This window comes from Galeopterus variegatus, unplaced genomic scaffold (assembly GCF_000696425.1).
Source record: "Galeopterus variegatus unplaced genomic scaffold, G_variegatus-3.0.2 Scaffold3003, whole genome shotgun sequence".
Lineage (NCBI taxonomy): Eukaryota > Metazoa > Chordata > Mammalia > Dermoptera > Cynocephalidae > Galeopterus > Galeopterus variegatus.
Genome location: NW_007729114.1, coordinates 238,223 through 253,376, shown reverse-complemented (window position 1 = coordinate 253,376; position 15,154 = coordinate 238,223). Strand labels below are relative to the sequence as shown.

General features: G+C 39.8%; 1 pseudogene; it reads left to right on the top strand.

Annotated features, from left to right (window-relative positions):
• The first annotated feature begins 2,301 nt into the window (after window positions 1–2,301).
• Window positions 2,302–12,140, top strand: LOC103599553 (annotated as a pseudogene).
• Window positions 12,141–15,154: the final 3,014 nt, after the last annotated feature.

Below are 15,154 nucleotides of genomic sequence, written 5' to 3'. Positions count from 1 at the left end.
CCTTAGTATTCCCTTCTATAAAACAGGTATCGTGAGATTATTACAAGAATAAAATGAGACAGTGGATGAAGAATCATCCAGGACAGTGCCTGGGCAAGGAGGCCCTAACTCAGTCATGCAGTAGAATGTCAGCTGAGTGTTTCAAGTTTAATGGTCACTAGTCTAGAAACACTACATCTTTTGAAGCAACCGAAGGTGGGAAGGCCTGAAGTATCCAGCTTTATTTATGGTCAAGGCCAGCTCATTCATCAACTCTCCTCATTAAAATTTGCCAATTAATGAGCAGTGGCATACCCCTTAGCAAAGGTCAGCAACAACCTAAGCAAACTTATCAAAAATTCAAAGAGGTGCAGAGTTTGGGAAAAGTTCATTCTTCCCTTAATTAACGGATCTAATTACAATCCTGACATAACAAAATGCAAAATACACTCTTCAAAAGACACCGAGTCAAAGGTTTAACAGCCCAGATAACCTTCTCCTTTGGTACAGGCTGACCCAAATGTAGGGGAGGGGGGAGGAGGGAATCTCAGCGCACAGTCAACAGGGTTGATGAAAGGGCTTTTCAAGAAATTAAAGCTTAGGAACATATCAGAATCCCAGAGCAACAAAAGAATTGAAAGGGAATAAAAACTCCCCCACATCCTGGGATTTGGGTGAACACAGAGTCAAGACTTTCACTAATCTCCCTTCCTAGAAGACGTCCAAGTATTTATTTGGTGACCTTTCCTGGCTAGTTATGAATAGCACTTTAACATCCTGAAGAATCTGAGTCTGTAATTGCTGCCTCATTTAGATAAAACCTAAAGTACAATAAGACAGAATGGTTATGCTGTGCTTAAATTGTTTTTGAAATAGCAGGGCCAGAATTTCAAACCAGGTACCACTAACCAAGGACTGAGAGAAAAAGCAGCCTGAACTCATTCACTCAGGGAGCCGCCACCTTGGGAGGGTAAGCTTGGTCTGTTTTATGACCTAGGACCAGCTTCACAGGAGACTTCTAAAACTCTGGGAACTTTAGATTTTCATTCATTCCATGAAAGTGAATGGATGGAATGACAGCAACCATTAAATCTTAGTGCTTACCACCAGTTTCAATAGTGTTAAAAACTTTTACTCAGCAAGAGGTTTTTCCACTCACAGTGTCTCAAACACTTCTTCAGAAGTTCTTGAGTGATATGCATATTCATGGATTAGAATAAACATATCACAGAATATTATTAATCTGAAAGAAGGAACTGGTGCCCAGAGAGAAGAAATGGTTCACTAAAGGTCAAAGAGAAAGCTGATAGTAGAGGAGCCTGCAGCCCACCGTCAGCAGGGTTAGATGTGGTATTTACACCCATTTAATCATTTATTTATCCAAAAAATATTAATTGAGCATCTTGCATGTGTTGGGCCTTGTTTAGTCACCAGGACATGATTGAATGTCCAAAGCAGACATGATCCTTCCTTCCATAAAGCTTGTATGCTGGTGGAGGAAGACAGACAATAACCAACAAATAAATAAACAAGAATAATGAGTCTGGTATCAGAGCTCACAGAGAATTAAAACAGAGGGATGTGACAGTAACTGGGCAGTTATTATGGTTAGAATGACCAGGGAAGCTCTCCCCGAGAGGTGACACTTCAGCTGACACATGAATGACAGGGAGGGCTATTCATGTGAACACCAGAGGGGAAAGCATAAATGCAGAAGGGAAAGTTGGTGCCAAGGCCTAAGGCTGCTAAGAACAGCAAGAAGACTAAGGTCTATAAACAAGGGGGTGAGAAGGAGAGTGGTATGAGATAAGGTAGAAGCAGCAGGCTGTGGGTAGATGCTACAGACTTTACACGTCCTTGAGAGGGGTATGAATTTTATTACAGGTGAAAAATGATCTAAGCTTGTGAGTAGCTGACTGTCCTGCGGTGGCTTTAGAAAAAGTCCTGAGGGGCCGGCCCGGTGGCGCACTGGATAGTGCGCTGCTTGGGAAGCGCGGCGGCGCTCCCGTCCGAGGGTTCGGATCCCACATACAGACCGGCTCCCGCTCACTGGCTGAGCGAGGCGCGGGAGCAGCGCCGAGGCTTGCGATCCCGTTGCCGGTCCCCGGTCCGGTACGGGGGCAACACTGAGGGTTGCGATCCGTTGCCGGACACGAAAAAAAGACAAAAAAGACCAAAAAAAAGAAAAAGTCCTGAGGCAGAAAACCAGAAAGAGACCATGGCACACATGCTCGAGGTGGGATGCGATCTAAGCTTGTGAGTAGCTGACTGTCCTGCGGTGGCTTTAGAAAAAGTCCTGAGGCAGAAAACCAGAAAGAGACCATGGCACACATGCTCGAGGTGGGATGGGAGCAGGAAGAGGGACTGTCCACCGCCGCTGAGCTGAAAAAGGTGGGCGCAGTGATGGGGTCTAGGCACGACAAGCATCTGTGTCTTCCAGGACGAGTGTCACCATGAATAATTTAAGGAAGCCTCGTTCTGTAGAGCACGGGGTACCACATTTGCCATTTGCTAGCTGTGTGAGCTTTGGCAAACTTGTTTTCCCTCGAACCTTAATTTCTTCATTCATAAAGTAATTATAATGTATTATAATTAAGTGCTCTTCTAATAATAAATGCGTTCATATATGTGAGATGCCTAGTGCAAGGAGAAAAGCACATTAAGTTGTTATAGTATTGTTTATAAAATAATAAGACTAATATCTCATTTGCTCCACTGGTCTCTAGTTTTGGTTCCCATTTATTGACTCCATTTTGGTCTACCTCTTACTCAGTATCTTCTGTTTATTCAGACACATGATAGTTGCCTTGGCTTATTTCCTTTCTTCCTTCCTAACAAATATATATTGAGCCCTAACTGTGCTTCAGGCATTGTGCTCACCTTGTTCTATAATTCTGCTTTGTTTCTCAGACTGTATATAGCATTCTTATCTGAAGTACTAAAATTTCATTGTATAAATTCTGTCCCCAGCTAACCCCTATCCTGTACCACACAAATACTTTAAAGTCTTATGCCACACAATTCATCTCTCCACATGCTCACCCCCACACCACGCATGCATTTTGGGAATAATACAGAGTTGGCCTATTACTTTTAATGCATTTGAAGACAAAAAATAATTTTTGTTTCATTTGCGGGTATATGCAACAACACAAACAGAGGAGTAATGTAACACCAAAGACCACATCTTATCTTCCTTTTGCTACCGCCACCCCATACCTAACCTTGTAACCTTCACTTAGTAAGTAGACAATAAGCATTAGCTACTGTGTTCACTCATTCATCAAATATTTAAGTACCTACTCTAAGGTAATTGATGTATTAACTGTTGAGGAAGGACACAAAGGTGATTAAAATATGATTTATGATCTCAGGATCTCTATGGTCTCACAGAGAAGATAATATTGAATGCCTTTAACTATAAGGATTGTGTGTAAATGTGTCTGTCTTCTTTAGAAGACAGTATAATCCTTTAGGGAAGAAACTAATTCATGTTTGTTTTCCCTTTGGCATGTAGTAGGCTCTTAATAAATGTTGGTAGAAGAAGAAATGAAAAAAATTTTAACTCAGTTGTGTCAGAGGAAAGAGAATATGATACTCTAGAAAAGGATCATAAAAGAGTTTTGTTATGACTTGAATGTTTGTTCCCTCCAAAACTCATGTTGAAATTCAGCTACCATTGTAACAGTGTTGAGAGGTAGGACCTTTAAGAGGGATTAGCTTCACCCTCGTGGGTGGGATTACTACTGTTATAAAAGGGTGAGTTTTGCCCCTTTTTTCTCTTTGCTCTCCCATTCTTCTGCCATGTGAGGAACAGTGTTCCTCTCCTCTGGAGGACACAGCATTCAAGGCACCATCTTGGGAGTGGAGGCTGGGCCCTCACCAGACACCAAACCTGCCAATGCCTTGATCTTGGATTTCCCAGGCTCCAGAACTGTGAGGAATAAATTTCTGTTCTTTGTTTAAAAATTAAAGTATGATGAGAATTTAGAATACTTATCAGGGAACAAGAGAAAAACAAGCTAGAAAGAAAGTTTTAGATGAATTAAATAATTGAATCTTATGGATGGGGATCTGCTTATCATCGAGGGCAATTACTAGGTCACTGCTAATTAGATTTTATTATTTACCAGAGAAAGGCTGCATTTTTCTTTATCATGGAGAAGACATTGTCCAAAACAGTGATTTCTATAATTTAGACCACAAGTTCATGGAGAGGGCTACTAGGTATTACACATAGAATGTGAATCTCTATCCACAAGATGTAGTCTATAGATTACAAATGAATAATGTTTTGGACATAATTGTAATATCTATATTTGAGGTTTTAACAAACAAAACAATTCATTTAAAAGTGTTTAACGATTTTTCTCATTCAGTAGAGAATATAAATACTATCACCATCTTAGCACTAAAAAGAGATCTAGAGATGGCCAGATACGAAATAAACAGAGACTTGGAGTCTTCCTGGGAAGATTTTTTAAGATCAAGATAATTTGGGGCAAGGTAACTAACACACCAATCAAATTTTCTTTTCTTTTTCCAACTTTAACAATAACCACTGTTTTTCAGACACTACTTCTGGAGAATGGATGGAAGGAGGATGAATTGGAAACTGCAAAACCAATTAGACGGCTACAGCAGTGATTAAAGGGAGAGATAATGAATTGTCTGCAAGTGATACCAAAAGGGGTAAAGTAGAGGAAGCAGATTTGAGATGTTATGTATTAGTAAAATTTAAAAAGGACTAGATGGGAAGAGGAATGGGTAAAGGGTCATGAAAATCAACTACAATGTATGAGGAATGGGTAAAGGGTCATGAAAATCAACTACAATGTATATTGAGAAGTTAAAATTTAAAAAAATCAAAAATAAAAATAAAAAGGACTAGATGAACAAAATCAATTGGATGTGGAGATGAGGCATTAGTTGAGAATATCTTCTAAATTTCTAACTTGGACAGCTGGGTAAATTGTGATGCCTTTTTCTGCATGTGATTGCATGCCAGTGTGTGTTAAGAAGTGGGAGGAAGTGGTAGATGATGAATGAGTTCAGTTTTCTTGAGTTAAAGAGTATTTAGAATACCCCCAAAAAGACTCAATACAACTAGCAAACAACATGCCCTACCAAGAGCTGTGCCATTTTTGATTTAAGTAGGACCTTTATGACACTTGTAGGAACAAAGTTTGAATTTTGAAAAAAGGGGAGGGTTGTTTTGCTCCATAAGTCTGAGTAAAAAGCTCCTAAATAAGTTCACTGGAAGTTTTCCTACTAACTCATAGCTCCTCTAGGGTAGGCATTTTCTTATCCATCTCTGTATCATCAGAACCTAGGCATTCAGGAAATGTTTGTTGAATTAATCAATTAACTAATGTTAGAATAAATCTCTGTCCTAGTTTCATGAATTTAAAAAACTGCTGAAAAGGAATCCAAGCTTGTAAATGGGGCTCCTTGAGAGTGGGGAAAAAGAAAGAAAGAGCTAGAGAAAGTATCTTTTCAATCTGAAAAAATGGCAGGTAACATCTCCAGAATATAGCCGGTTGATTCCACCTACACGCATTCCCTACCACTTGATTTATCATATAGAGTCTTAGACCAGAGATTAGTAAATGTTTCACAGAGAGAGAGGAAAAGGAGAAAAGAGAGAAGGGAAGGAAAGGGAGAAAAAGTAGAAAAAGTTGCCATGGTTCTCAGTGGCTTTTCAGTATATTGATTCCAGACATTTATAGATCTTGGTTTTTATTCTCTTGATATTTTTCCACCCTTCTCTGTTGTAGCTTAACCAAGCTTGAAGAGTATTCACTCCTTAAAACCAAATGGTTATTAAACTTAGTACATAGTGGATACTCAGCTGACAAAGGGGAAGGAAGAATGGAAGGAAACAAGGACAGAAAGAAAGATTTTTTACAAAGACTAGCTTTCATTAATGGGACTTTTTAAGCCCACTGAATGTCAGTTTTTTTCCAAACCACTCAAGTATTCCATAGAGGATTTCACTCAGTTCCAACTGGAAAACCAGCAGCAACATTTGAAAAAGTAAAGAGCGTCCAAATTTTGGGTCAGTGACACATCTATTTCCAAAGGATTACCCAGTCACTGGGGGATTGAATATGATATGGGCAGATGTGAAGGACCGGGGCTGGCCAGTCAATCTAGCCATACATTTGGTATTTGAGGGAAATAGAAAGGAAACCTAATAAAGAGGAAAAACTGAATGCAGAATTAGGCAGATAAGGAATTGAAATGGGCCTGAAGAATGAATAAACTCACATGATCCATGGAATAGATCAACTGGGGCATGCTACTAAAACACCGGGGTAACAACAGAGGTAGCTAAACATGGGTATTAAAATTTACTTCTCTTTTTTAGTAACAATGAAGCTTGAAAATCTGAAAAATATTCATCCCCAAAGAATTCTCTGGAGGAGATGGAAAATCACCTGCCTCCAGCTGGTGCCTTGCTCTGTTAATGATTTGTATACATGTGAACAAAAGGTTCAGTGCTCCTATTAATTACCTAAAAATGATTAATCCCCTTTTCCACTACAGAATTAGGGAATCAACAGGTAGATCACCTAATACTTGTCTGTATCACAGAATTCAGAAATGTGTCCTTCCTTGTATACTTACCACACTCTTCCCTAGTTTTCTTTCTGTCCTCATTCTGTACACCAATCTAGCACACTGGGAAGAAATAAAATCCATATTCATTTTGGGTTTTGCTCAATTTCTGGAGGTAGAAATGGTGGGGCACAAACTTTCCAAGCCAGGACACATGGTAGATAATCATACCCTGCACTTCACCTCAGAATCCCCCTTCTGCTTACATTCTCCCATATCACCCCCTGCACATTCCTTTTACCTGAATTGGTCATGAGATCCTCAAAGTGTCTGCAGCCCTTTTTTTAATACGACTAGGCTTACCTGTCTACACTGCCTATGTTTGGGGTCTTAACATTAATTGCCTCCAGACTTGTAATTCACCTTTCCATTTATGACCTCTACCATAAACTGTAACTTGGATTTTCCCTCTCTCCATTTCTCTGTGCAAATATCCCACCAAATACAACATTGCTCTTGAGGCACTCTACCATATTCCAACTGCCGACATGAAGGGCTTTCTAATTTGGAAAGTTTACCCCCAACTTATGTAATGTTGAATAGAATTTTTAAAAAATAGGATATTCAGTAAGATCATTTTTGCTTTTCTGAAAATTATTTTTAAGTGTCATTACGTTCAGGGCTTGTAACAATCAGCACTTGTAATGACTTAGATGGAGACGTAAAAGGTAGAAACTCAGGGCCGGCCCGTGGCTCACTCGGGAGAGTGTGGTGCTGATAATACCAAGTCAAGGGTTAAGATCCCCTTACTGGTCATCTTTAAAAAAAAAAAAAAAAAAAGGTAGAAACTCAGCCTTGCAGCCTTGCAAATAACAAGAAAATGTGGAGGAAAAAAACTGTTGAGCGAAATGCAATAAGCAACTATTAACTATTAATAAGGTGCTTTATACTTAAATCATACCATTTTGTCACAAAACATCCCTGTAGAATTGCTATTGTTATTACCATACCTGTATCTCATGGAGAAAGTATTAAGCTTATCACCCCTGAAGCACAGGTAAAATCCATTGCAGCTGATGGAAGGGAACATAAAAAATCCTCTACTCCTGGGGCAGGGGCAGGAACACATGCTGGACCCAAACCCTAGAGAGCTCCTCCAGCTGAGAGAGGAGGGGAGCATTCCCGTCACTAGGTCCTTAAAAATGTTATTCCACTGTCTCTGGCTTGCATAGTTTCTGGCAGGAAGTTTGCTGTAATTTTCATTTTTGTTCCTCCCTATGTAATGTATCTTTTTCCTCTAGCTGCCTTCTAATATTTTCTTTTTGTCTTTCCCGTTCAGCAATTTGAACATGCATAGCCATGCTCTGTTTGGTATTTATCCTGCTAAGCCTCAAGTGTCAGCATTAATTTTTGAATATTCTTCACCATTATTTCTTAAATATGTTTCCACCTCATTCTCTCTCTCTTCTGGAAAAAAAATGAAAATTTTTTCTGGGATTCCAATTTATGCTCTGTTTGGTATTTATCCTGCTAAGCCTCAAGTGTCAGCATTAATTTTTGAATATTCTTCACCATTATTTCTTAAATATATTTCCACCTCATTCTCTCTCTCTTCTGGAAAAAAAATGAAAATTTTTTCTGGGATTCCAATTACATGTATATTAGACAATTTGATTTTGTCCTATAGCTCTTGGATGCTTCATTCTATTTTTCGATCACTCATTTTTCTTTTCATGTTTCAGTTCGGGTAATTCCTATTGACCTATACTCAAGCTCACTGATTTTTTTCTTCAGCTTTGTCAAATGTAATGCCTGTTAAAGGCATTCTTCATCTTTTGTAGTTTGTTTTTCCTTTCTAGCATCTCCAGTTAACTTTCCTATAATTTTCATCTTTCTGCTGAAATCATTCATCTGATCTTGCATGCTACTTTTTCCACTGTAGCCTTTAACATAATTACTTAAATTCCTTGTCATTTCCAATATCTATGTCGTGTAAGAATCTGATTACTTTGTCTCTTAACAGTTTTTTTTTCTTGCCTTTTCTGTATGCCTAGTACTCAGAGTTTTTCGTTGAAAGCCAGACAGCTTTAGAGACTAAAGTAAATAGTTTTTATATCTGGAAATGGGCAAGCCTTTCTTTCTGCTAGGCCTTTGTATAGCAGTTGAGTCAATCTAGTTATGAGTTGGGCTGAGTTTAAGATTTACTTTGTCTGTGATTACTCTCTATTTTAGTTTTCTAGGGTTGCTGTAACAAAGTACCACAAATTGAATGGTTTAAACAACAGAAATGTACTGTCTCACAATTCTGGAGACTGATGAAATCCCTGAAGAGCAAAGAAGACCAGAATAGCCCCACAGAGAGCAGAGCAAAGCGTCCTGCTTCTGCCATACTGTCTCCCTGTAGAGACCGGCTCAGAGTCAGGTGAGAATTCTTACAGAGAAAAAGTAGGCTGGAAAACCCTAGCTGTTTCCACTGCTGCTAGCAATCCTTGCCACAAGAGAGTCCCCCAGTCCTCACAGGCCCCAACCAACCCAGTTTGGAGAGTAGCTGAGAGTTTGTGCAGCTGTACAGCCTCATAGTAGAAGTCCAAGTAAAACAACCCCCACCCTCTCAACCTAAGCAGCTATGACAGTGCAATTTTGAAACTAAACCCACTGCTAGAGTGCATCCTCCACTGGGGGCCAGTGGAAACTGACTCCCTCCATTTCTGAGGCCCCACCTTTATTCTATCATCTTCACATGGGTGCCTGAAGGACCATGACCCAGACTTATTGGAGCCCAGGTCAAACAGAACACCTAAGACCACAGCATCTGAACCCACACAGCACATCCTCTCCTCCAGGAGAACAGGCAGACCTAGTAAGTGGGGAAGCTACCAATCAACAGCCAGTCCACCACTTTTGCATGTACTAGCCCTGCACAACCCACTGGCCCACTGAGCCCACAGGTGCCTGGGCAATCCTGACAGCCAGTACAGCAGTAGTTCCACCTCCCCCTGGTGGCTCTCCACAGATGCCATGCCCTGATGCACCGATGCACATTTGCTCCCTCAGGTAACAGCTCCACTTCACCCCAGCAGGCAACCACTGGGCTGCTGGGCCATACTACACCTGTGCACACCTTCTCCCTCAGGTGGTGGCTCCAGTCCCCCAACAGGCCTCCACAGAGCTTCTGGGCCCTGCTGCACCCATGCATGCCCACACATGCCTGGCCCAACAACTAGCCAGGAGTCTCTGCCCCCAACTAAATAACACCAGTGCAGGCACAAACTCCCACAGTCTATATCACTGAGGCATTTGCAGACATCACTAAAGAGGATTATAATTGAAAAAACTGCACAGAGACTACACTAATGAGTCTACCCAAAACCAAAGCCAATGCAACATATCCAACAGACATCCTAGGACCCACCTATAGCAAGAAGTCATTTCTATGTAACTATTCCATAAAATTGGGAAAAGCAACTACTCTGTTAGATGTGTGGATATCAATGTAGGGACACAAGAAACATAAAAAAGCAAGAAAACCTCATACCCCCAAAAGAACAAAATAAGTCTCCAGTAGCAGATGCCAAAGAAAAGGACAATTATGAAATGCCTGTAAAGGAATTTTAAGTAATGATCTTAAGGAAACTCAATGAGATACAAGAGAACACAGACAAACAATTCAGTGAAATCAGGAAAACAATTCATGATCTGAATGAGAAGTTTAACAAGAAGATAAACATCATATAAAAGAACCAAACAGAAATCTTGGAGCTAAAGAATTCAATGAATGAAAAAAAATACAACTGAGAGCTTCAACAACAGACTAGATAAAGCAGAAGAGGGAATTCCTGAACTTGAAGACAGACCTTTTGAAATAACCCCATGAGAGAGAAAAAAGAAAAGAGAACAGAATAAAAGGAATGAAGAAAGCCTGAGAGACTTATGGGACACCATTAAGTGAATGAATTTTTAAATATTAGATGTTCCAGAGAAAAAAGAGATAGAAAAAGGCACAGAAAGCCTATTTAATGAAATAATAGCTGAAAACTTCCCAAGTATTGTGAGGTATATGGACATTCAGATCCAGAAAGCTCAAAGGCCCAAATTAAACTCAACCCAAAAGGATCCTCTCCAAGGCACATTATAATCAAACTGTCAAAAGTCAAACACAGAGAGAGAATTCTAAAAGCTACAAGAGAAAAGTGTCAGTTCACATAAAAGGGGATCTCCCTAAGACTATCAGCAGATTTCTTAACAGAAACCTTGCAGGCCAGGAGAGAATGGGATGGTATATTCAAAGTGCTGAAAGAAAATAACTGTCACCCAAGAATACTTTATCAGCAAAATTATGCTTCAGAAATGAGGGAGAAATAAGGACCTTTTCAGACAAGGGAAGCTGAGGGAATTCATCACTATACCAGCCTTACAAGAAGTGCTTAATGGAGTGCCACAACTGGAAATGAAAATGATAATTACCATCACAAAAACAAAAAAAAGTACAAAACTCATCAATAGAGGTAAATTCATAATTCGAACTCAGAATATCCCTGTGAGGTAATGATGGTATATAAACCCTTCAACCCTCTAGTATGAAAGTTTAAAGTCAAAATGCCCAAAAAACAACAACATCTACAATAGATACAAGCATAAATTAAGGCAACAAAAATATAAATTGAGAGGGGAAGTCTAGAGTATATTTTATGGACCAAAGTTAAGTCACTATCAACTTGAAGTAGTCTATTATAACTACAAGACTCTTCATGTTAGCACCAAGGTACCCACAAAAAGAAAAATTACAGCACATACACATATGAGAAAGAGAAAGAAAACAAAGGTCAGCACCACAGAAAACCACCAACCCACAGAGGTAAATAATAACAAAAAAGAAAAGAACTAAGGATCTACAAAACAACCAGAAAACAATTAACAAAATGGCAGGAATAAGTTCTCACATATCAATAATAAACTTGAATTTAAGTGGATTAAACTCTCCAATTAAAAGATATAGAGTGGCTAAATAGATTATAGAAAGAAAGAAAAAAAAAAAAAACAAGATGCAGGGCTGACCAGACAGCTCATTTGGTTAGAGCATGGTTTTATAACACCAAGGTCAGTGGTTCAGAACCCCATACCAGCCAGCCACCAAAAAAAAACTGTAAAAAAGGACAAAGAAAGTCATTATCATTATATAATTATAAAGAGATCAATTCAACAACAGGATATAACAATTGTAAATACACATACACCCAACATCAGAGCACCTAGATATATAAATCAAATATTATTAGGCCTGAAGGGAGAGACAGACTGTAACTCAATAACAGTAGGGAATTTCAACCACCATGAACTTCAGGACCAAGAGCTTCCAGCTGCAGCTCCCAGACAAGGACCAGTTCCTGCTGGATCACTTCAGTGAATGTAAAAATTTTAAAGAGAAATTCATGAAGTGTCTCCATGACAATAATTTTGGAAATGCTTTGTGTAGAAATGAGTCAAAAGAATGTTTAGAATGCAGAATGGAGAGGCAACTGATGGCACGAGAACAACTGGGAAAACTGGGATTTGGAGATTAGATAGATGGAAAATCAGAGGCAAAAAATAAATTTCAATGAGAGGAAGACCAGTGGGCTGGGTTCAGAGGCCTTCTGAGACAGAGAATACTGCATGACTTCCTGCAACCCAAAGACCTGCAAGCCTTCCTCAAAAATGGGCTATCAGGATGCCCTTGAGATGCTCCATGTGAAATCCAGGTAGGTGTTTCCTCCTCTGTGGATGCATCTCATAAGTAAAGAAAGGGATTATCTTCCTAAGCTCCTCAAATTATTTTCAAAAATAATCGATCCTTTTAGATGCTCATTTTCCCATAAGAAGTTAGTTTAAATCCACATGTGTGACAGAGTTCCCAGAGAGGCTCATGACAGGAGGTAAGAATGCCAGAGTAACAACAGTTCACTTAGTCAGTGAGTACCTTGAGTGCCTCGTGAAATGGTGGTTTTATATTCTGAATAGCTTTTCAATACTAACGTGCTAAATGTGCACATATTTCAATCTGTTATATACACAGATATTATTAAAAAATAATCATTTTCTAGGTTCATTTCATTCACTTTTTTTCTTTCTTTTTTTCTTACAGAAGTAGAGTACAAAGTAGGAAGTGAGAAATCAATTGGGTTTCGATATATTTGACTACTTGATCTTTTCTGGTTATGTCTCAACACCAAATATCTTTATAATAAAAGGGTCATTTTCTGATTTGTATCAGACTATATTTATAAAACTAGATATTTACTTTCAATAACTCACTTATGGTAACTCTGAAAAATAAAATGTCAATACACTTGAAGATAGACTTACACATTTTAACTCTGTAAAAATGTCCACAATTCCGTATCACCAACACTTGCTCAAGACCCTCTGGGAGCATGTTAAAGTGGTGGTCCTACACTGTCACAGTTCTTATTAAGAAGTACTTAGAATGGTGGTTCTCTGCCTGGGCTGTTATCAGAATTGTCTGTGGGTCACTTAGACTTTGCAGTTGTCCAAATTCTGAGTCAGAATATTTGGGGCTACTTTGATAGGTTCCGGGATTCAAAACCACAAGTGGAACACAAATGCCATGTGCATCTGGGCCTGTTACCTTGTCTTCCCTCCCACGTACTGCTGGCCCCTGAAGGCTGCCTTTCCTAGGTCCCTTTTTTCAGTGGAGGCTGGTGACAGGAGTGGGAGGAGGAGGGAGAATACAGGGCATGTCCCTCTCAGGTAGTGACCCTGGCAGTGGTTGAGCCTTCTCCAGGCTCTGTCAGGTGGGGGAAGTCAATCCTGCTGATCCTGGGATCTGGGAGATGGGCTTCCCTCCACACTTTGGGCCTATGAGGGGTGGAAGCTTCTCAGCCCATCTCCAGTTTGCCACATTGAAGTCCCTATTTCCTGCACTGTGGTGGTGGCTCTTTCTTGGTAGACATCCACTGAATCAAGTACCTCCTGCAGCAGGTTCCATTGGGGGTGGAAGCTTCTCAGCCCATCTCCAGTTTGCCACATTGAAGTCCCTATTTCCTGCACTGCGGTGGTGGCTCTTTCTTGGTAGACATCCACTGAATCAAGTACCTCCTGCAGCAGGTTCCATTTCCATGCGCCCACTCAACACTGTGTTACTGCTCCCATCTGCAAGTTGTCACTGTTCAATGTTTGATCTCTATCATGCTTCCAAGTGTACCACAGGTTTTTATATTATTGCTAGTTTATGAAAAGTCTTTGTTTCATAACCAAACAAAACTGAGCCTGCAAAATATTTTGTATATACACAACATTATTTATTGTAGCATTGTTTGCAATTACAAAATATTGAAGTAACCAAAATGCCCTCATATACAAGAGTGCTTGTATAAACTATGGCACATCTACACTGTGGAATACCAGGCAGCTGCAGAAAAGAATGAAGAGAAAAAGAAAGAGGAAAATCTCTGAACTGATATGGAGTGACTTCATACCATTAATACACTAGTAAGCAAAAAAAGCAAAGCCTAAAAGATTCTCTATACTATATTTAAAAGTAACAGATACAAGAAACTATGGAAATATCTCCTTATCTGTACAAAAAAGAAATTCAGGAATGATAAACTAAAACTAATGAGAATGGTTACCAACAGGTGGAGGGCCACAGAGGAATGACACCTCTCTGAGTCTATCTTGTGTTAGAGATGACTTTGGATCATGTTAATGTTTTATGTACTCAAAAAATAAATAAACCAGGATGTGGGGGGCCTAAAATGTGACACAAAAGGTCGCAACTGAGCCCAACTATATTGCAAATGCCTATTGAGACCCACTAAAGGGATGGAGAAGATGGCATCAGCCTAAATAACAGTATTTGGAAAACACTATTTTGACCAAAGCTAGAAACAAAAAGATAAGATGTTGTACAGTAGGTATAAAATGTTTTTCACGTAGATAATGACAGCCAGGTATAATGAACAGGAAAAATTACTGTATTCCTCTGGTAGTGTCATTTTCTTGGTTTTTCATATTTCTAGTATCTCTACATTGAAGTCTGGTCATCTAGTGGGGCAGTTGCTGCTTCTGTTAATCTGGAGTGGGCTTTGAGGAGAGAGTTCCTCTTTTTTTTCCAGTCTCCATTGGTAACTTTCTTCATGCCAATGCCAATGAGTAGGTGGTAGGCCACCTGCACAGTAACTGTGGCTGCTACTTTGGCAGTGTTCCTGCCACCCTTTCAGCGGGAGTGGCTATGGCAATGGCAATGGTGGATCACCAACATGGAAGTGGTGTTTTCAGTGGCTCCTGCCTAGGACCGCAGGCATGCTCCTGCCTTCTGCTGGGCTGTGGGGCTGCCTATGGCTCCTGCCTAGGACCCCAAGTGTGCTTCTGCCTTCTGCTGGGTGCTGGGGGGGTCAAGGCTGAGTTTGAAATCCCAAATTTTTCTGAAATCTTTGCTGCTACTTCTTGCTTGCAAGTGATGAAAAGAATGGTTATGTGCTTAACAAGCAGGAACAGAAAAAATCTTTAAGAACAGTCACATGTGTGGCATGATCCCCATTCTTGTAAAGTATTTGTCTATCTAGACATACCCTGATTTTATACAAGTATGGAAAATGTTATACTACTGCACAGC